A 22,569-nucleotide genomic window follows, 5' to 3' on the forward strand; every position below is an offset into this window, starting at 1 on the left:
CCTAGAGTTCAGACTGCACCGGTTAATACTTGAACCTTCGCCCTACACCGGTGAAGTCTCAGAGGTCAGACCACACCTGTTGAGAGTCGGGACAAAGTCCTCTCCGCCCCAGGCCTAGGAGACATCCGCTGACAGACAAGCACCGAAGATCCGCGAGGAAAGGATAATCAGAGGAGCACGTCTGCAGTTATAGAGGGACGGCACGAGTGAGCAGGGCCATCACTTTCAGTTATAACATATGGTATCGGAGTTGGCCTGGGTTAGGACCACAGGTGGGGAGGGGGTCGCTTGGTGCGCGAGAGGCTCAACGCGCCTTGATAGACTTTGTCAGAAGGACTTGCGGCCTAGCGGGAAAACCCAGTGACCACCGCTAGGGACAGGATTTCAGGAAGAACGTGATAGCTACTATCAACGGGCGTACCACCTTTGTAAGGAGAACATTAGCATAATACATTGAGAAACTTTCCCTAGTATTATAATTGTATCGTTGTATGGTTCATTGTTGAATATCACTAATTGCCTCTTAACTACTGTAAATTTCCGCTGCATCTGGAAAAGATTAAACTGTTCATTGACTGTTCCTGCCTCGTGCTTTCTGTACGTTGCATCCGCTCACCTGGATTACAATTGCAGACACCCCAATGTGACGCACCAGGGCGCCTTTTATCCCACAACTAATGAATAATAACAAAATAAGGCAAAGGACACGACTTGATGGGAAGGTCGGTCACAGCTTTATTAATTTCGCTTTAATAATCAGAAAGGCACTTAACTTTTATAACCACGCTCATTGCCAAATGTCCTGTTGCACATTCACAGGCAAGTCAGTAACATATCAATGTGTTCTTGCTTTTCATTTAACTGCCGCTGTGACTTCCAAATCTAGGAGAAATAAATTTAATAACAGTTGTATAAAAATCATATCAAAAGGGGGAGGGAGGGTGGGACAAGCAGCTTCAGCAGGACCTGAACAGGGGAAGAGGAGGAGACTGGCTCAGTGCCGTCACAGGGAAGGGGCTGTGCTAGCCATTCAGACTTGCTATTTCAGAAACAGGGTACATACTAACAACAACCTGAACTATAGGGGTGGGAAGGAAGGCACCAACGAGATCCCGAAAGCAGTAACAGGGGAGGGGCACTGCAGTCAGAGGCACTTTCCTTATACAGTACAGTGCTTGCCAATACTCACACATTGCGTTTTGGCGTGTTTTTTCTGAACCAAAAACCAGAGTAGTGGCAGAAAAAAGGCTGCATCCTACAAACGTGTTTTTGTGGCATTTTAACATTTATTTTAGCATCGCTTAATTTGCGTTTTTCACTTATTTTAACGGGTGAAAAGCGCTGTAAAAACGCTCAAAGAATTGACACGCTGCGCATTGGCAAAAACACAGCAGGGGTCAAAATACACGCCGAAAATAAACGCAGCGTCTGTGTGAGATTTCAGAAACCTCATTGATTAGGCTGGTACTATAAAATGCTGCGTATTTTATGCAACAAATACGCTACATAAAATACGCAGCAAAAACGCCATGTGTGAACATACTCTTCTATATTAAATACCAATAGATTATACCTCTAATTTTGTAAGCTTATTAGCCATTACCTCCTATCAAGATGATTAACAGAAACTTACTGCTAGACATATCTAATACACCTAAGAAGATGACTTCATACAATGCTGTCATGAGTGTTATATGACAACTGTTACCAAAACCACAACTAATCAAAGAATTGCACTTCTAAGCAACAAAGAGGTCTTCTGTAAATACTCCAGAGAAATCGATAATGAGATGTGTAACAAGTAATCAATGACAAGGTCCTTATAATATACTGGAATTGGAAAGCAGAAATGTAACTTATACTAGTGCCACCATCTGTTCATCTAAGAAATTACTAGCGACATTTTCTATGATTTTTTTCCATATGTATTTAGAAATTGCATTTACAGCAAGTCATGAGTGATCTTCTATTTGTACGCAATCATGCATTATTTTAATTATTAGCTGCAACTGATTTAAATGTAGGTTTTTTATACCGTTTTGCAGCTTACATGTTGGTCTGATCTACAGTATATAAAAGAGAATTCAGCAAGTACTTGTCCATACTAGGGATGAGTGGACCCATGGAAATTCTGGTTCTGGTACCCGACCCAAACTTTAGTCCAAAGTTTGGTTCGGGTACCAGAACTTGAACCAGAACCCCATTTAAAACAACGGAGACACAAACTTTGAAGCTGGAAAAAAAATTCTCTCTCTTTTCTTATCTTGTGATATTCGCTGATGCTTTTTGCACCAAGTTCATCAAAATGGCGCACATGATTTATGAATTTTGTGCAGTCAGAAAACATCTTTTATTTTGTTATTAACCATTTTTGCAACGTTTTAGAGCAGAGGTCCCCAACCGCCGGTCCGCGGACCAGGACCAGGCCGTTGGGGTTTTTCAGCCGGTCCGCGGCACCGCCACAGACAATCACTAAACATTGACAGTGTGCTCTGGTCTGCGGTGGCTCAGAGCACACTGTGTGGGGTGGATGCTGCCCGCTGTTCTAGACTCCCGCAGGGTAGACCTGTAGAGGACCTGTGATGACATCAAGGTACATAACTGTGATGTCACCACAGGTCCTGAAGCAGGATGAAGCAGGGGCGGAACTACCGCCCGTGCAGCCGGTTCATTGAACGGGGGCCCCGAGGGAGAGGGGGCCCCTCCAGCCTCCAGCAGGGCCGCCATCAGGGCATGACTGCCCTGACTCCAGTATGGGGCCCGGCCGGTAGGAGCCCCCTCGGAGCCCCACTCTTGTGCGTCTCTCTCCTCATGGGGCCCCCGGCCCCATGCAAAGCGCCGGGTCCAGGACATCTCATAATTCCTCTGACTTCCGGTCATGTGACGGCGCCGTCACATGACCGGAAGGCAGGAGAACCTGGTGTCAGCAATTTGGACGAGGGCCAGGATTCTGCAGGGATCGCATGGGGGTAAGTATAACAAGTTTTATTTTTTTTTAAATACAATTAACTAGGAGTGGGGGGAATGGGAGATGCACATGGGGGGGGAGGGGAGAGATGAGAGATGCACATGGGGGGGGGGGGGGGAGGGGAGAGATGAGAGATGCACATGGGGGGGGGAGGGGAGAGATGAGAGATGCACATGGGGGGGGGAGGGGAGAGATGCACATGGGGGGGGAGGGGAGAGATGAGAGATGCACATGGGGGGGGAGGGGAGAGATGAGAGATGCACATGGGGGGAGATGAGAGATGCACATGGGGGGGGAGGGGAGAGATGAGAGATGCACATGGGGGGGAGGGGAGAGATGAGAGATGCACATGGGGGGGAGGGGAGAGATGAGAGATGCACATGGGGGGGGAGGGGAGAGATGAGAGATGCACATGGGGGGGAGGGGAGAGATGAGAGATGCACATGGGGGGGGGAGGGGAGAGATGCACATGGGGGGGATGAGAGAGATGAGAGATGCACATGGGGGGAGATGAGAGATGCACATGGGGGGGAGGGGAGAGATGAGAGATGCACATGGGGGGGGGGAGAGATGAGAGATGCACATGGGGGGGGATGAGAGATGCACATGGGGGGGGATGAGAGATGCACATGGGGGGGAGGGGAGAGATGCACATGGGGGGGAGGGGAGAGATGCACATGGGGGGGAGGGGAGAGATGCACATGGGGGGGAGGGGAGAGATGCACATGGGGGGGAGGGGAGAGATGCACATGGGGGGGAGGGGAGAGATGAGAGATGCACATGGGGGGGGAGGGGAGAGATGAGAGATGCACATGGGGGGGGAGGGGAGAGATGAGAGATGCACATGGGGGGGGGAGGAGATGAGAGATGCACATGGGGGGGGGAGAGATGAGAGATGCACATGGGGGGGGGGGGAGAGATGAGAGATGCACATGGGGGGGATGAGAGATGCACATGGGGGGGATGAGAGATGCACATGGGGGGGGATGAGAGATGCACATGGGGGGGGATGAGAGATGCACATGGGGGGGGATGAGAGATGCACATGGGGGGGGAGGGGAGAGATGAGAGATGCACATGGGGGGGAGGGGAGAGATGAGAGATGCACATGGGGGGGAGGGGAGAGATGAGAGATGCACATGGGGGGGAGGGGAGAGATGAGAGATGCACATGGGGGGGAGGGGAGAGATGAGAGATGCACATGGGGGGGGAGGGGAGAGATGCACATGGGGGGGGATGAGAGAGATGAGAGATGCACATGGGGGAGATGAGAGATGCACATGGGGGGGAGGGGAGAGATGAGAGATGCACATGGGGGGGGGGGAGAGATGAGAGATGCACATGGGGGGGGATGAGAGATGCACATGGGGGGGGATGAGAGATGCACATGGGGGGGAGGGGAGAGATGCACGTGGGGGGTGGATGAGAGATGCACGTGGGGGGTGGATGAGAGATGCACGTGGGGGGTGGATGAGAGATGCACGTGGGGGGTGGATGAGAGATGCACGTGGGGGGTGGATGAGAGATGCACGTGGGGGGTGGATGAGAGATGCACGGAGGGGGATGAGAGATGCACGGAGGGGGATGAGAGATGCACGTGGGGGGTGGATGAGAGATGCACGTGGGGGGTGGATGAGAGATGCACGTGGGGGGTGGATGAGAGATGCACGTGGGGGGTGGATGAGAGATGCACGTGGGGGGTGGATGAGAGATGCACGTGGGGGGTGGATGAGAGATGCACGTGGGGGGTGGATGAGAGATGCACGTGGGGGGTGGATGAGAGATGCACGTGGGGGGTGGATGAGAGATGCACGTGGGGGGTGGATGAGAGATGCACGTGGGGGGTGGATGAGAGATGCACGTGGGGGGTGGATGAGAGATGCACGTGGGGGGTGGATGAGATATGCACGTGGGGGGTGGATGAGAGATGCACGGAGGGGGATGAGAGATGCACGAAGGGGGATGAGAGATGCACGGGGGGTGAGCTGCACATGGGGGGGGTGAGAGATGCACATGGGGGGGGGGTTATGTTTACATAACTTTGTTGCCTTATGAAGGGTGTGGGGGGGCCCCAAAAAATTTCTTGCACAGGGGCCCACTACAGTCTGTGTCCGCTCCTGGGATGAAGTAAATGCAGCTGAACAGCAGCTGTCAGGACAGCTGCCCTGTCCTGCTGCAGGGCGTGATGGGGCCTCAGTGATGCGGCTCCTGGCACAGCACATTATGTGGGGCTCCTGGCATAGCTCCTGGTGGGGACCTGGTCTACACTATATGATAAGTATGCACTAAACTCCAAATCCCTCCATTACCCCGCCCCCATATGACCAAAGCCCCGCCCACCTCACCCCCTCCTTGCTGGGCCATGGAAAAATGATCTTGCTTCAAGCCGGTCCCTGGTGCAAAAAAGGTTGGGGACCACTGTTTTAGAGCAACAAAGTTGCAGACTTTGCAAAATGTTGCAAAAAATGTTTGAGAATTTTGTTTGCACATAAAATAACTCGAGGCAACAAATTTTGCAATTTTTTTGAAAAGTTGCAAATGAATTGGGCAAAAACATCTGGAAACGCTAAATACCGCCCATAGTGATCTAAAAAAAAAAAAACACAAACAAACATGAGAACACATAAAATAGACGTAAAAAAAGGAGTAGATGGAAAGATGAATTTGGTGCAAACAAAAAAATAAGGTGCCAAAGACTTGACAAAAAACAGGAGCAAGTGCAATAATGAATCGGGCGCTATGTGTCTCAATACCTATGTGAATCAGCCAGGTCAGTAATCTGTGATAGCTGGACGGGAGACCTGCAAAACGCCTTACCTACCAGTATCAATTATGATTAGCAGGTCTGGCACAATGTCAACATTGCGATATGACACATGCACAACGTCTCACCAGCCCGGCTAATTAAAAGAAGAGCTGAGAATGGCAGGAGGTAAGGACATTCATGGGAGCCCTTTCCTCAAAAAAATAAAAACCCCAAACAAAGAAAAAACAGTATACTTAGGTGAACAGCGGGGAATAAAATAAGAGCAAAATCTGGTCACGTTTTACCTGTTATCAGGTCCTCCTTTAACTTCTTTACGATCTTGCAATTTTCCGAATTTGCGCTTTTTCCTCCCCTTTTTTCTAAGAGCCATAACTTTTTTATTTTTCCGTCACTATAGCAAAATGAGGGCTTGTTATTTGTGGGATGAGTTGTACTTTTGAATAACACCATTGACTTTACCATATCGTGTACTGGAAAACCGGAAACAAATTCGAAGGAAGGTGAAATTTAAAAAAAAGTCCAATTCCACAATTGTTTTTTTTATTTACCATGTTCACTATATGGTAAAATTGATCTGGCAATATGATTCTCCAGGTCAGTACAAGTACACAGATACCAAACATTTACAGTTTTTTTTTTTTATTTCAATGGTAAAAAAAAATTCAGAAATTTGTAAGGAAAACTAATTTTGCTTTTGTCGCCATTTTCCAAGACCTGTAGTGTTTTCATTTTTTGGGATCTGGGGCTGTGTAATGGCTTATTTTTTGGGCGCTGAGCTGACATTTTTATTGATAGCATTTTGGGGTAGATTCGATGTTTTGATCGACTATTGCATTTTACTGCAATGTTGCAGTGGCCAAACATACGTAATTCTGCCGTTTTGATTTTTTTCTCATTATGCCATTTACTGATCGGATTGTTTTCTTTATTTTGATAGATCTGACACTTCTGAATGCAGCGATACCAAACGTGTATTTTTTTTTTTTTTATTATTTACAATGGGGCAAGAGGGGGTGATTTGAACTATTGTGCTTTTGTATTTTTTCATATTTTTAAAACTTTTTTTTTCACACTTTTTACTTACTTTAATAGTCTCCTGAGGAGACTTGAAGCTGCGATTGTCCGATCGCTTGTGCTATACACAGCAGGGTGTCAAGGATTCACACATGATCCCGATTACTCACAGAGACCACCCACTGTGATCTCTGGAGCGAACAGCTCTCTGCTGCCCCTTATCGTCTGGACAACTGCACAATTCTCCGACGATCAACTGAGGGGACCACAGACTGTTCTCACTTATTAGTTATTGGAAAGATAACAGCGAATGCACGGCATATACACCTCCATCCAACTCATGGAATATATGTATACACTCTTGTATGATCACTGCTAGCTTCACGATAACCCAGGAAAGATTATTTGCTGCCACCACCAATCAGTTTTAAACACAGGCCTGATTGGACACCTTATAAGTAGCGTGTGGCTTCTAGAGAGGAACGATTACAGAGCAAAAGAAACAGAACTCCAAAGGGAGGCATTGTTTATGAAAAAATATACAAAAGATTTTTCAAAGGAGGACAAAACAATATCTCCCAGCATAAGCATAGATCAATATTGGGCTTGATCTTTTATGCCAAGGGGGGCCCTGCCCACACACTCCCCTGTGATGACCTCACGTGGCCTGGCCTCCGGCCTTCATGGTTTTATTCAATTTCTAATTTCTGCAATAACTCCTCGCTGGTTGATCGCAGAAGTTAGCAAGTGATGCCATATTTTTTATTGCGATTTTACGTTTACTTCGAGACCACACATGACATGACTGCTGTTCGTTATTTTTGTGTTCTTGCGTTACAGCTCACTGGGAAGGCTCACAGATACGGAAAAATATGCCTACTGTTCCTTAGCTAGCCCCGCCACAAAAATATGTGTCCCATCACAATCGGAATTATGTAACTTCCAATATTGCATATTTCATGTCGGTGCCTACAAGTCTGCCTGATGTCTGGTGATTGAAGAAGAGTGCAAAAGAGAATGACCCGGCTATTGTACAGAGTGTGATAGCTTCCCTTTGAAGCCTTAATGAGGTGTCTATTTGTCACCCATGTCTCTCAATTATCCAGGCTAGTTACCATACGAAATGGAGTTTGCCACTTCTTGTGTGTTCTGCCATTTGCATAGTGACAGCTCCTTAGAGCTCTGGGATAGAGTGAGAGAGATTTCAGAGGGAGCGAGGGATTTTTAATATTTTCTATGACACAGGGCTTCAGCACTGCTATGTATATCAGAAATGACGATCTCCTATGAACGCCAGACATGGACTAGCATTTACTGGAGATTCAGAATGACAGGCACGGGGGTCATCAGAAGACCCCCGGCTGTCATGACAGCTCATCGGCAAACCGCAATCATGTAACAGGTGTAATAGGTGTATTAATGACGTTTTTCTGCCCGGCGCGTGTTAAATCCTGCTGTCAGTGATTGACAGCGGGATTTACCATTTTAACAGCTGTGGTGGAGCTCCACTTGCGGCTGTTATAGGCACTTGATGGTTGATTAAATCAGCTATCAAGTGCTCGGAAAGATGTGGGCTCGACATGCAAGCCCACATCAAAGGCAGGGACACGATTTTTGATGTAAATACACGCCAAAAGTTATGAAGGGGCTAATGGACCAGTAGGAAAACATTTCCACTCCTACTGTCAATTCATTCTACCCCCCAAACTAATTACATGTGTGTAGGTTGTAAGAAGACAAATGAATCCATACCTTTCCTAAACAAAAACACTGATCTGTTGCAGAAAAAAAAAACACTTTAGAAGTGATATGCAAATGAGTCTGCAAGTGCTTTAGGTGGGAAGAAGCACTTCCACTGCTTCAGCTCCCAGCTACATTTTTATGGATACCATTTTGGGACATATACGATGTTTTGATCGCTTCTTAATGCATTTTTACCGCATTGCAGCAGTCTAAAAAACGCAACTCTAGCGTTTAGATTTTCTTTTTTCTTCTTACAGCGTTTACTGATCGGCTTACTTAATTTTATATTTTGATGGATCAGACTTTTACAGATGTGAAGATACCACGTGGTTTTTTTTTTTTTCATTATTATGTTTTATTTTTTAAAACATTTTTTTCACTTTTCAGTGTATTTTATAGTCCCTTTAGGGGACCTGAACCAGTGATTGTCTGATCTCTTGTACTATACCACTACTACTAATAATTCCTAGGAGCACAATCAAGACAAGCACGGAGGTCGCAGAACCCCAACCGTCATAACAACCCATCAGCGCCCCATGAACGTGCCCGTAGGGGAGCCAATGGGTGGTTAGAACAGTGCGTGCCCTGTAAATGCTGCTGTCATAAATTGACCGTGGCACTTAACAGGTTAAGAGCCACAGTCAGAGCTTCGCTCCCCTTGAGCTGTTAAAGGCAAATGAAGGCTGAATAACACAGCCATCATCTCCTAGGAAAAATGCAGGCTCAGTTCATGAGTCTGCATTAAAGTCAGGAAGCCGATATTGTACATTGTTTAGTCTCGTTTAAACAATGTTTAGTGGTAAATCAGATAAAAAACAGATTAGAAAAAAAGAACGATGGCAAACTCAAACTATATAGCCTTAAAATGCAGCAAATTATTCAGTGTCTCATGCTGGATGAGAAATTAGACAACTCTTTAGTCATTTTAATTAACTCTATATTCCTTAGTTGGCTTACTTTGCCCATTTTTTGTGCTTACATTTTGGCCAAATTTGGCACATGTTGTCTCATTTTATGCCATGGCCCCTTTCCTTCCAAGTTACGCTCTGTGAAATGAGCTGCCGTAAGTGTCTTAAACACATAATAAATAGGTCTAAAACTAGATGTGTTTAATTTAATGTGCTTAATTGTGTTTACTGCCAAGGTCAATGCACACTCACTATAGTGAATATTCCACCCAATATATTTTATCATTTAGTTTTAAGTTGTTAAAAAAATAATAATACATTCCCTTTAAAGCTGAAGGATTTGTGGAAACCACAGGAGCTGCTCTGGACTAACACGGGATTGGAAACATGAGTAAAAGTTACTGTTTAGCACATTTCCTGCTATTAGATAACTTTTATAAAATCCTGCAAAATCTCTTTAATAAGTGGGATAAAAGGATTCTCCTACAAAAAGAGGCGGGATGAAAACGGGGTTGATATGGTCATGTTAAAATACTGTGAAATCTTGAGATAACCACCTAAAATTGCATTGAAAAGTGGCTTTCTAGGCAGGTCATTTTAAAGGGTTTGTACCGACAAAATAAGGGGTCATTTCCTCATCAGTAGGGGTGTAATAACTGGGATCAATACTGATCTTGAGAATGGGGTGCAGCAGAGGTCGAGCATGTACACTTCCACTTATGAGACTGAGAGAGATAGCAAAGTCATATTCTTTAGATTGGTGGGAGTCCTAGCGGATGGACCCCTAGCGATCAGGAAGTTATCTCCCATCCTCTGGATAGGGGATAACTTCAGAATATGGTACAAACATTTTAAAGTGGTTACCCGGAACGTTTGTATTTTTATCTTATGGGGCTAAGAACTTACAGGCAGGTAGTTACAAACTACCTGCCTGTTCTTCCCGGGACTGATCTCTGCTGGTTCATGTCAACAGAGCAGCTCTTCCTCTTCTGGTCTTCTCTGTCGACTGGGCATCACTGCCGACATCATAATCATTGACAGCAGGCTCCCCCCCAGTAAGGTCGCGGGGAGCCGGCTGTCAATCAGCATGACATTGGCAAAGATGTCCTGTCAACAAAGCAGAGCGGAAGAGAAGGAGCTGCTCTGTCGATGTGAAACGTTAAGCCTCAGAACACCAGTAGAAGCTGTCCGCGACCACTCGGAGCTGGCAGATTGTCGCCGGGCAGAATAGAGAGGTAGTTAGCAAACACCTGACTGTACGTTCTTAGCTCCATAAGAGAAAAATACAAAAATCCCGGATAACAACTTTAAAAAAAGTTTTCCAGTATACATATTATATGGTGAAACTGAAAACTTTACAATAAATCTGGTGGTGGTCTTCTTGAAGAAATGGTCATTTGGAGAGTTCCAATGTATTTGTGAGGTCAATACACAGAAATGGCACAAGATTTATTCAGTACAAGTACTGTACAAAGGACCACGATGCATAACTTGAGTGAAGTAAAATCCTTAAAAGTGATGGAAATCAAACAACAGTAAAAGAAAGGGTTCTGTACAGTTAGAGGAGTTAAGTTATAGAATGCCCTAACTCAATAGGTAAGCCAAAACTTAAAGTGTAACTACATTTTTACAATTCTTTTCCTATGATATAGCCCCTTAAAAGCCCTGTTGGTAGTTGGCTGTCTGGTCCTCATACCCAGACTGATAGCTTGAACCAGAGGTCTGAGGCATTGAGCTAATACATGAAAGTCTATGTTCATACAAAATGAATGAGCTGGGCAGTTCTTTCCAAAGGTTTGAGCAAACCTTGGAGATCTCAGGACTCAGACACTCGCTAAACAACATACGTTTTAAGGGGATATATCTAAAGCTTCTCCACAGTTAACAGCATGCTCCATGGTGGCTTGTCTTCTCACTTATTCCCTGCTGGTTATATCCATGAACCGCACCTAACCATGAAGTATTTATTACAAGAAGTGACTTGTACTTCCTACTACACACACTCTTTAAACATTGTCTGAAGGCAGGAGAAAGCCGATACCTGTCACATATGTGAGAATCTGGTATATTAAACAAGACATTACCATGACAGGATTTCCTACTATGAGGAAGGGAACCAATTATGGCTTACAATTAAAAGACATGTTATGCAATTCATGCGGCCCAAACCATGGGTAGGATGAATCAGAGGCTGGCTGCACAATTGGAGCCAGGTATATTTCTCTCTGAGACACTTCAGCGTTTCAGAAAATATGTAATTAGGATATCCGGTCGGGGTACCATATTCAGAGATGAGACAAGTGAATGACAGGTCTCTCGCTATGGGAGAGACTTGTCAATCACCTGGAACAGCGCTGGAGAAGCCGGCCAGAGGCTGCGCCAGACTAGTCTCGTCTGTGGCTATGGTCCTCCATCAGATCTTTTTTTCTCACTGACAGTCGGACACAGAAAAATAGGTTATCTGAACAGTCCTGTTGGATAAGATGGGTCAGTGTTCTGTCAGTGATCAAAAATCGGACAGCACACGTCATCTGCACAAGCCCTTAAAGTGGAAGCAATTTCTAGGTCATCTGGACCTTAAAAGGGGTATTCCCATCTCCAAGATCCTACCCCCATATGTAGTAGGTATAATAATAATAATATTAACCCCTTAAGCCCCGCGGGTGGTTTGCACGTTAATGACCGGGCCAATTTTTACAATTCTGACCACTGTCACTTTATGAGGTAATTACTCTCGAACGCTTCAACGGATCCCCCTGATTCTGAGATTGTTTTTTCGTGACATATTGTACTTCATGATTGTGGAAAAATTTCTTCGATATCACTTGCGTTTATTTGTGAAAAAAACGGAAATTTGGCGAAAATTTTGAAAATTTTGCAATTTTCAAAATTTGAATTTTTAAGCCCTGAAATCAGAGCGATATGTCACACAAAAGAGTTAATAAATAACATTTCCCACATGTCTACTTTACATCAGCACAATTTTGGAACCAAAATTTTTTTTTGTTAGGGAACTATAAGGGTTAAAAGTTGACCAGCGATTTCTCATTTTTCCAACAAAATTTACAAAACCATTTTTTTAGGGACCACATCACATTTGAAGTCACTTTGAGAGGTCTTTATGACAGAAAATACCCAAAAGTGACACCATTCTAAAAACTGCACCCCTCAAGGTGCTCAAAACCACATTCAAGAACTTTATTAACCCTTCAGGTGCTTCACAGGAATTTTTTGAATGTGGAAGAAAAAAATGAACATTTAACTTTTTTCACAAAAATGTTAATTTAGACCCAATTTTTTTTATTTTCACAGGGGTAACAAGAAAAAATGGACCCCAAAATTTGTTGTGCAATTTCCCCTGGGCACGCAGATACCCAATATTTGGGGAAAAAATACTGTTTGGGCGCACGGCAGGGCTCGGAAGGGAAGGAGCGCTATTTGACTTTTTGATTGTAAAATTTGCTTGAATAATTAGCGGACGCCATGTTGTGTTTGGAGAGCCCATGTGTGCCCAAACTTTGGAGCTCCCCCACAAGTGACCCCATTTTGGAAACTAGACCCCCCAAGGCACCTTTCTAGATGCATAGTGAGCACTTGGAACCCCCAGGTGCTTCACAAATTGATTCGTAACAATGAAAAAGTGAAAAAAAAAAACACTTTTTCATTTTTATGAATCAATTTGTGAAGCACCTGAGTGTTCCAAGTGCTCACAATGCATCTAGATAGGTGCCTTGGGGGGTCTAGTTTCCAAAATGGGGTCACTTGTGGGGGAGCTCCAATGTTTGGGCACACAGCGGCTCTCCAAACGCAACATGGTGTCGCTAACAATTTGAGCCGATTTTCCGTTAAATTTGTTAGAGGACACCATGTTGCATTTAGAGAGTCCCTGTGTGCCCAAACATTGGAGCTCCCCCACAAGTGACCCCATTTTGGAAACTAGACCCCCCAAGGCACCTATCTAGATGCATAGTGAGCACTTGGAACCCCCAGGTGCTTCACAAATTGATTCGTAATAATGAAAAAGTGAAAAAAAAAAAAACACTTTTTCATTTTTACGAATCAATTTGTGAAGCACCTAGGGGTTCCAAGTGCTCACTATGCATCTAGATAGGTGCCTTGGGGGGTCTAGTTTCCAAAATGGGGTCACTTGTGGGAGAGCTCCAATGTTTGGGCACACAGGGACTCTCTAAATGCAACATGGTATCCGCTAACAAATTGAATGGAAAATCGGCTCAAATTGTTAGCGGACACCACATTGCGTTTGGAGAGCTTCTCTGTGCCCAAACTTTGGAGCTCCCCCACAAGTGACCCCATTTTGGAAACTAGACCCCCCAAGGCACCTTTCTAGATGCATAGTGAGCACTTGGAACCCCCAGGTGCTTCACAAATTGATTCGTAATAATGAAAAAGTGAAAAAAAAAAAACCACTTTTTCATTTTTACGAATCAATTTGTGAAGCACCTAGGGGTTCCAAGTGCTCACTATGCATCTAGATAGGTGCCTTGGGGGGTCTAGTTTCCAAAATGGGGTCACTTGTGGGGGAGCTCCAATGTTTGGGCACACAGGGACTCTCTAAATGCAACATGGTATCCGCTAACAAATTGAATGGAAAATCGGCTCAAATTGTTAGCGGACGCCACATTGCGTTTGGAGAGCCCCTCTGTGCCCAAACTTTGGAGCTCCCCCACAAGTGACCCCATTTTGGAAACTAGACCCCCCAAAGCACCTTTCTAGATGCATAGTGAGCACTTGGAACCCCCAGGTGCTTCACAAATTGATTCGTAATAATGAAAAAGTGAAAAAAAAAACACTTTTTCATTTTTACGAATTAATTTGTGAAGCACCTGGGGGTTCCAAGTGCTCACTATGCATCTAGAAAGGTGCCTTGGGGGGTCTAGTTTCCAAAATGGGGTCACTTGTGGGGGAGCTCCAAAGTTTGGGCACAGAGGGGCTCTCCAAACGCAATGTGGTGTCCGCTAACAATTTGAGCCGATTTCCATTCAATTTGTTAGCGGATACCATGTTGCATTTAGAGAGTCCCTGTGTGCCCAAACATTGGAGCTCCCCCACAAGTGACCCCATTTTGGAAACTAGACCCCCCAAGGCACCTATCTAGATTCATAGTGAGCACTTGGAACCCCAGGTGCTTCACAAATTGATTCATAAAAATGAAAAAGTGTTTTATTTTCACTTTTTCATTTTTACGAATCAATTTGTGAAGCACCTGGGGGTTCTAAGTGCTCACTATGCATCTAGATAGGTGCCTTGGGGGGTCTAGTTTCCAAAATGGGGTCACTTGTGGGGGAGCTCCAATGTTTGGACACACAGGGGCTCTCCAAACGCAACATGGCGTCCGCTAACAATTTGAGCCGATTTTCCATTCAATTTGTTAGCGGACACCATGTCGCGTTTGGAGAGCCCGTGATGTGCCTAAACAGTGGAGCTCCCCCACAAGTGTCCCCATTTTGGAAACTATACCCCTCAAAGATTTTATTAAGGTGTATAGTGAACATTTTGAACCCAGAGGTACGGCACATTATTTGTTTACATTAGGTCATCATATTGAATAAGTTTTCATTATTCTTGAGCGCAAGTGCTCGCTACTTGAGTTTGCATCGGGTACTCAGGTATGCACCATGTACAGCGTGTGCTCGAGTGACATGCTCGAGTCCCTGCTCCGCATGTTTCACGGTTATTAGACACCCAAAAAAAAACATGCGGGGATCGCTCGTGCATGGCAGGCAATCCCCGTAAAGTTTTTTGGCCGCGAAGCATATGGGGCAGAGACTCGAGCATGTCACTCAAATACCCACGATACTAAATGCATACCAGAGCACCCGATGCAAACTCAAGTAGCGAGCACTTGCTCTCAACACTAGTCGCCATATCGTCATCTTTTTTTCTTACTTTTGAAAAAAATCCCAACCCCAGCCCTAACCCTAGCACAACCCTAGCCCCAGCACAACCCTAGCCCCAGCACAACCCTAGCCCCAAACCCAGCCCTAACCCTAGCCCAATCCTAACTCAAGAGTTTATTTTTGACGCCGTTCCTTGTGCGGTATAAGTGATTAGACGACTTTATTCTTCGGGTCGGTGTGATTACAGCAATGCCAGAATCATATGGGGTTTTTATGACTGACAGCTGTCACACACTAAAAGACGCATTTTTTGTAAAATCTAGTTTTTGCATCGCCATATTTTGAGAGCTATAATTTTTCCAGATTTTGGCAGACAGTCATGTGACGGCTCGTTTTTTGCGGGATGACTTGACGTTGTTATTGGTGCCATTTTCAGGCACGTGACATTTTTTGATCGCTTTCTATTCCGATTTTTGGGAGGCAGAATAAACAAAAACCAACAATTCAGGAATTGTTTTTTTTTTTTTTTTTTTATTCTGTTCCGCGTGTGGTAAAATTGATGAGGCAGCTTTACTCTTCGGGTCAGTACGTTTACAGCGGTACCACATTTGTATCATTTTTCTATGTTTTGGCGCTTATACACAATAAAAGCTATTTTATAGAAAAAAATATTTTTTAGTATCGCTTTATTCTGAGAGCTATAACTTTTTTATTTTTCGGCTGATGGAGCTATATGGCGGCTTGTTTTTTGCGGGACGAGATGACGTTTTCAGCGGTATCATTTTTATTTATATGCGTCTTTTTGATCGCGTGTTATTCCACTTTTTGTTTGGCGGTATGGTGATAAAGCATTGTTTTTTGCTTGGTTTTTTTTTTTTTTTTTTTACCGTGTTCACTGAAGGGGTTAACTAGTGGGACAGTTTTATAGGTCAGGTTGTTCCGGACGCGGCGATACCAAATATGTGTACTTTTATTGTTTTTTTTAAATTTTTTTTATAATAATATTTATTGATGGGTACATTATATTTTTATTTTTGGTGGATTATTTTTTTTATTTTTTTTTAATATTTTTGCACATTTTTTTTTTTTTTTTCCCACTTTCACACAGTTTATACACTTTATTACTTTGTCCCACTCTGGGAGTTTCACTTTTTTTTTTCTGATCGCCTGCATGGCACAGGAATGGAGCACCATCCCTATGCCATGAAGGCTGTCAGAAGTGCACAGTGTGAAGATTGCTTGGAGATGCACTGCGCATGTCCAAGCAATCTTCCTGCTCTCTGGTGACCCGGATGTTGTCATGACGACATCGGGTCGTCATGGCAACACCCGGGAAGCCTTTGCAGACTGCGCTGGAAGCCGGAAGAGGAGGTGAGTATCGCCGATCACCTCCCCTTGCCCCCGCAATGCCGCGATCGACATCGATCGACTTCGATCGCAGCATCGCGGGGGTTAATGTGCTGGGAGCGGTGCGTGACCGCTCCCTGCACATAGTACCGGGTGTCAGCTGTGACAATCAGCTGACACCCGGCGGCGATCGCGCCCGCACAGCCTGTGTGCGGGCGCGATCGCGATGACGTACTAATACGGGTCTGGCTCTTAAGTCCCAGGGCACAGACGCGTATTAGTACGTCAGATGTTATTAAGGGGTTAATAACATTAGCAAATACCTCCAATTACAAAATGTAGCATAGTTATTTTAATTCGCTATGTTGCTTACCCCATGTACAGGGAATTGCAGTTGCTTAGATATCCATGGTTACGACCACTCAAATAGCGAGTTAGTTAGTTGTTAGTGGTTGTAACCATGGATACTTAAGCTACTGCAATGTCCTGCACATAAGGTAAGCGACATAGCTAATCAGAAAAACTATACTACATTTCTCATTGGAGGTATTTGCTAATATTATTATTACACCTACTACATATTGGGATAGGATCTAGGGGATGGGAATACCCCTTTAAATAATCTGTCAATATCCTGTAGACTACAATAGCAGTAATTGCTATACGTGAATAATCAGTCCTAAAATGTCTGCATATCACTCCAGGGTGACAGAACAGAGGAGGAAATAGCCAAGCTGAGGGGCGCTTCCACTCAAAGAAACGAGGATCCAGAGGTGTAGATAGAGTTTTTAAAAATTAAAGATTCAGTCTAAGAAGTGATTGCTGGAGAATATATAAAACATTAAAAGACATGAATACAACGCATTTTGGCTACCCAGCCTTCATCAGGTGTTGATGTATTTTAATGTTTTATATATTCTCTAGCAATACCTTGTTAGAGTTTTTAAAAATTAAAGATTCTGGATCCTCATTTCTTCAAGTGGAAGCGCCCCTTAGTTATTTTCTAATCTATTCAACCCCTTCATGTTGGAACCTTTCCAAGGAAGTGTCCACGACAACAACACTGGCAGCAAACCACCACCGAGGATCCTCACTGGAGATTCGTTCTCTCCAGAGCTGTGCATGCTTGCCCAACTCTATAAGGTCAGCAAAACCACTCTCACCCTATTTTTGGTTTTACAACTTTTAATACTAAGCTTAGATAGAGCTCCCATATTTCACCTTTTTTTCCCCAGGATACATCCTATTACTACTCCAGGGTGACAGTCAGCCTTGTGCTGTAAAGCTTGAATTTTGCAAAGAAAAAGAAACATGTTGCGGATTTTAAAAACACTCCGCAGGTCAGTTTACGCAATGTAAAGAGAAATCACAATGGGCATGAGATTTCTACAAATCCCATTCACTATGCTGGAACTGTAAGATGCTTCGTTTTTCCACAGTTAGGCTGTGTGCCCACGATGCGTTTTTTAAGCGTTTCTGCAGCGGCAATTCCGCTGCAGAAACGCTTAAAAAACGCTTGGTAGAAGGCCTGCCATGTTCCCCAATGACAATCCGCTTGTGCTGTGCACATGCTGCGGAAATTTCCGCTGCGGATTATCATTGCGGAAAAAAAAGCAGCACCAACGATTATTTTGCGGAAGCGCTGCGTTTTCGCCGCCATTGACTTGCATTGGAACGCATGGAATCCGCATCACTGCATCTGTACATGTGGAATCCATGCATTTCAATGTGCGGATGGTACCCGGGTCTGGAGAAGAGGAGACTCTTGCCGGCAAGCAGAGACGCATCGAATAAAGACTCTGGGGGCCATCAGAAGGTAAGTATGATATTTATTTTTTAACATTCTTTCGGACACACTATATAAATCCATGCCGGTTGCATGGATTTATATAGTGTGACCAAGTTGTCAAGCACTTTCCAAGTGATGCTAAAATCGCTTGGAAAGCGCTTGACAACCCGCATGTGGAAATGCATGTGAAGAACGCTTCACAACCGCATGTCCCTGGCAGGAAAACGCATGTACAATCCGCATGCGTTTTTTCTGCCAGGGAGATGCAGAAACGCTCAGGAAAAAATCCGGAGCATTTCGGCATCGTGGGCACATAGCCTTAACCCCTTTAGAGCCCATGCCGTATTAGTACGCACATTTGCGTACTGCCCGTTCAGTGAGGGCTGCTGCACTGAGCCCTCACTGAACGGAGCACATGTCAGCTGATTCTTACAGCTGACATGTGCCCGCAACAGCCGCGGGTGGAATCGCGATCCACCCGCGGCTGTTAACCTGTTAAATGCCGCTGTCAATCTCCGACAGCGGCTTTTAACGCGCGCTTCCTGGAAGTGCGTCCTAAGCCCCGCCCACCGGCGACCCCGTCACGTGATCGCGGGTCGCCGATGGGCGTGCATGACAACCCAGGGTCTGCAGCAGACGCCTGTGGTTGTCATGATCTGGTCGCTATGAGCGCCACCTAGTGGTCAGCGCTCATAGCACAGGACCAATTCTGCTATATGCAGGGGATCTGCTGGTCCCCTGTATGTAGCAGAGCCGATCAGACAACTACTGCTTCTAGTCTCCTATGGAGACTATTGAAGCATGCAGTAAGTGAAATAAAAAAGTTTAAAAAAAATTTAAAAAATATAAAAGTCTAAATCAGCCTTTTGCCCCATTCAAAATAAAATAATAAAAAATAAACCCCACATACACATATTTGGTATCGCCGCGTTCAGAATCGCCCGATCTATCAATATAAAAAAAGAATTAATCCGATCGGTAAACGGCGTAATGATAAAAAAATTCTAAACGCCAGAATTATGTTTTTTGGTCGCCGCAAAATTGCAATAAAATGCAATAACGGGCGATCAAAACATCGGATCTACACCAAAATGTTATCAATAAAAACGTCAGCCCGGCGCGCAAAAAATAAGCCCTCACCAGCCCCAGATCATGAAAAATGGAGACGCTACAGGTCTCAGAAAACGGCGCTATTTTTTATTTTTTTTTTTTACCAAATTTTGGATTTTTTTTTCACCACTTAAATATAAAAGAACCTATACATGTTTGGTGTCTATGAACTCGTAATGACCTGTAGAATAAGAATGGCTGGTCAGTTTTAGCATTCAGTGAACGTGGTAAAAAAAATAAATAAAAAACAACTGTGGTATTGCACTTTTTTTGCAATTATACCGCACTTGGAATTTTTTTCCCGTACATGATATGGTAAAACTAGTATTGGCGTTGAAAAGTACAACTCGTCCCGCAAAAAATAAGCCCTCATATGGCCATATTGACCAAACAATAAAAACGCTATAGCTCTGGGAACAAGGGGAGCAAAAAACGAAAAAGCAAAAATGACAAAACCCAAGGTTGCGAAAGGGTTAAAGTACGCAGCATCAAAAACTCACCAAAGCTCATCTTAGCCTAATAGAAATCTATAGGGTACTAGTCTGATTTCTTTTTTTTTTTAAAACTTGGATTTCATGTAAATCCGTTTTCTGTATCTTACTACCTTTCACACCAGGGCTACACAACAATATCTGTCAAATCAGGTTACGGTATCACATTGCAACTTTGCATCTAATGATTTCTGATGATCTAATGATACATTACAGCCTGTGATCTACAGTGAGAGGGGGGACAGTCGCAAATGTGTTGGAATTTCTGTCATTAGTTGCAAGTTGCATGTCACTAGCTTATCATAGACTTCAATGCAAGGCACATACAACGTACATGACATTTGCCTGCAATCTGGCTGTTTTTTGTTGTTTTTTTTACAGAAAAATGGAATCTCTAAAAAGCAAATAGTAACGAAGCTGCACAAATGATTTTAATTGGGGAACTTCTCTGAGAATTCCTGTTGCTCGACACTTGTCAGTGTAAAGTCCCAGTTTTATGTTTATACTTTTGAAGGATGGAATGAAATGCTTAGCTGATTCTATCAGAGCTTTTGCAGGTGGTGGTATCTATACAACCTAAGAGTTTATGTAGAAGGAGGAGGGCCTTTTAAACCTCTATAGAGTATTGCCTTGAAATTAAGTGTTCGGGCATTGTTGGATCTCTTCAGAGAGAGCAGGTAACCTGTAAGTTGCATCTAAGTATCTCATTTAGTCAACCATTACCCTACTTTGTACTGATGAGGGGTAAGAACCCTGAAACAGTATTGTCTGCAGAGGGGTCTGGTTTTGCTGATATGTGTAACTTTGCATATTTTTTCCCATGGAGCATTTGTCACACTGTCACTGTATACTGGAGGTAGGGGGCCTAAGCTGACCCTAAGCTGGGGCCCTGACTAATCCCTCAACCTGGAGGTACTGTTAAAGGTACAGAGGTCCAGGCCGCCAGCGTAACCCCTACCTCCTGAGGATCCCTGCACCTAAGTAATCTAGTCCTGAGAAGGACCCCGATCACAACAAAAGGGGACAAGTAATAATATGCCCACACACAGTACTTAGACGAACGAGACAGTACAAGGGAAAAACCAAAACCACCTTGCATACAAAAACTACACAACTACAACAGAGGGAACACCAACGGGAAAGGAGATAAATGATAAAGCGAGGAAGGGAAAAAACACTCCAAATACACTTATCTCAGAAACTCCAAATACCACGATCCGCTCTGTTAGTCTGCATGAAATGCTTTCACCGACACTTCCCAAACAGACCAGCAGGCATTTGAAGGAGTCTCACTACAGCAGCATTGATTGCAGCTGGGCGAGGCTGGACCTCGTCTAGCACAGAGAGAGAGAGAGAATTAACTCCCTCACTGCCGAAAACACAAAGCACCAAAAAGTCAGCTGCGAGAAGTCAGGCTGTGTAATCGTGACGATCTTCGTGGCGACACACCCGTGACAGTACCCCCCCCTTCTACGAGGGGCCTCCGGACCCTCAGGGCCAGGTTTATCCGGGTGAGTCGTGTGGAAGGCCCGAACTAATCGGTCTGCGTTAATATCCGACGCAGGAACCCACATCCTCTCCTCAGGACCATACCCTTTCCAATGAACCAGGTACTGAAGGGACCGGCGATTAAAGCGTGAATCGATGACCCTCGATACCTGGAACTCCAAGTTACCATTGACCACCACTGGAGGGGGAGGTAAAGGTGACGGTACCACCGGCGCCACATACCTCTTAAGCAACGATCTGTGGAACACGTTGTGAATTTTAAACGTAGGGGGGAGGTCAAGACGGAATGCCACCGGATTAATAATAGAACTGATTCTGTACGGCCCGATGAACCTGGGACCCAGTTTCCAGGAGGGAACCTTAAGTTTAATATTCCTGGTAGACAACCATACCCGATCGTTCACACTTAGGTCCGGACCAGACACTCTCCTCCTATCAGCCATACGTTTGTATCGGTTCCCCATAGTATTCAGATTCTTCAGCACCCCTCTCCATACTGAAGCGAGTGATGAGGAAAATCGTTTCTCCTCAGGAACCCCCGAAGAGCCCCCCCTACTGAAAGTACAAAACTGGGGGTGAAAACCATATGCCCCAAAAAACGGGGACTTACCAGTGGACTCGCTCCGCCTATTATTAAGAGCAAACTCTGCCAGAGGTAAGAAAGAAGCCCAGTCCTCCTGGTTCTCTGACACAAAACACCGAAGATATGTCTCCAAGCTCTGGTTCATACGTTCCGTCTGACCATTGGTCTGAGGATGAAAAGCCGATGAGAATGACAAATGCATCCCCCGCCGTGCACAAAACGCCTTCCAGAACTTGGACACAAACTGAGACCCCCGATCAGACACCACCTCGGAGGGTACCCCGTGAAGCCTCACAATCTCCCCAATGAACACCTGCGCAAGAGTTTTAGCATTCGGGAGAGCCGGAAGAGCGATAAAATGTGCCATCTTGCTGAACCTGTCCACTACAACGAGTATGACCGTTTTACCCGAAGACGGAGGGAGGTCCGTAATAAAGTCCATAGACAGATGAGTCCAAGGACGCTCCGGGATCTTCAAAGGT

At 44.8% G+C, this 22,569-nt stretch overlaps 1 long non-coding RNA gene across 1 annotated transcript in view; it reads right to left on the reverse strand.

Annotated features, from left to right (window-relative positions):
• Nucleotides 1–810: 810 nt before the first annotated feature.
• LOC141195563 (uncharacterized) overlaps nt 811–22,569 on the reverse strand; it is a 31,964-nt gene continuing 10,205 nt past the window's right edge. The window contains exons 2-3 of the long non-coding RNA XR_012268151.1: nt 6,020–6,205; nt 811–882 (exon numbers count right to left, since the gene is read on the reverse strand). This is a non-coding gene — a long non-coding RNA (uncharacterized lncRNA). The remainder of the gene's footprint in view (nt 883–6,019; nt 6,206–22,569) is intronic.

This window comes from Phyllobates terribilis, unplaced genomic scaffold (assembly GCF_046119375.1).
Source record: "Phyllobates terribilis strain yellow unplaced genomic scaffold, ASM4611937v1 Scaffold_2__4_contigs__length_985480577, whole genome shotgun sequence".
Classification (NCBI taxonomy): Eukaryota; Metazoa; Chordata; class Amphibia; order Anura; family Dendrobatidae; genus Phyllobates; species Phyllobates terribilis.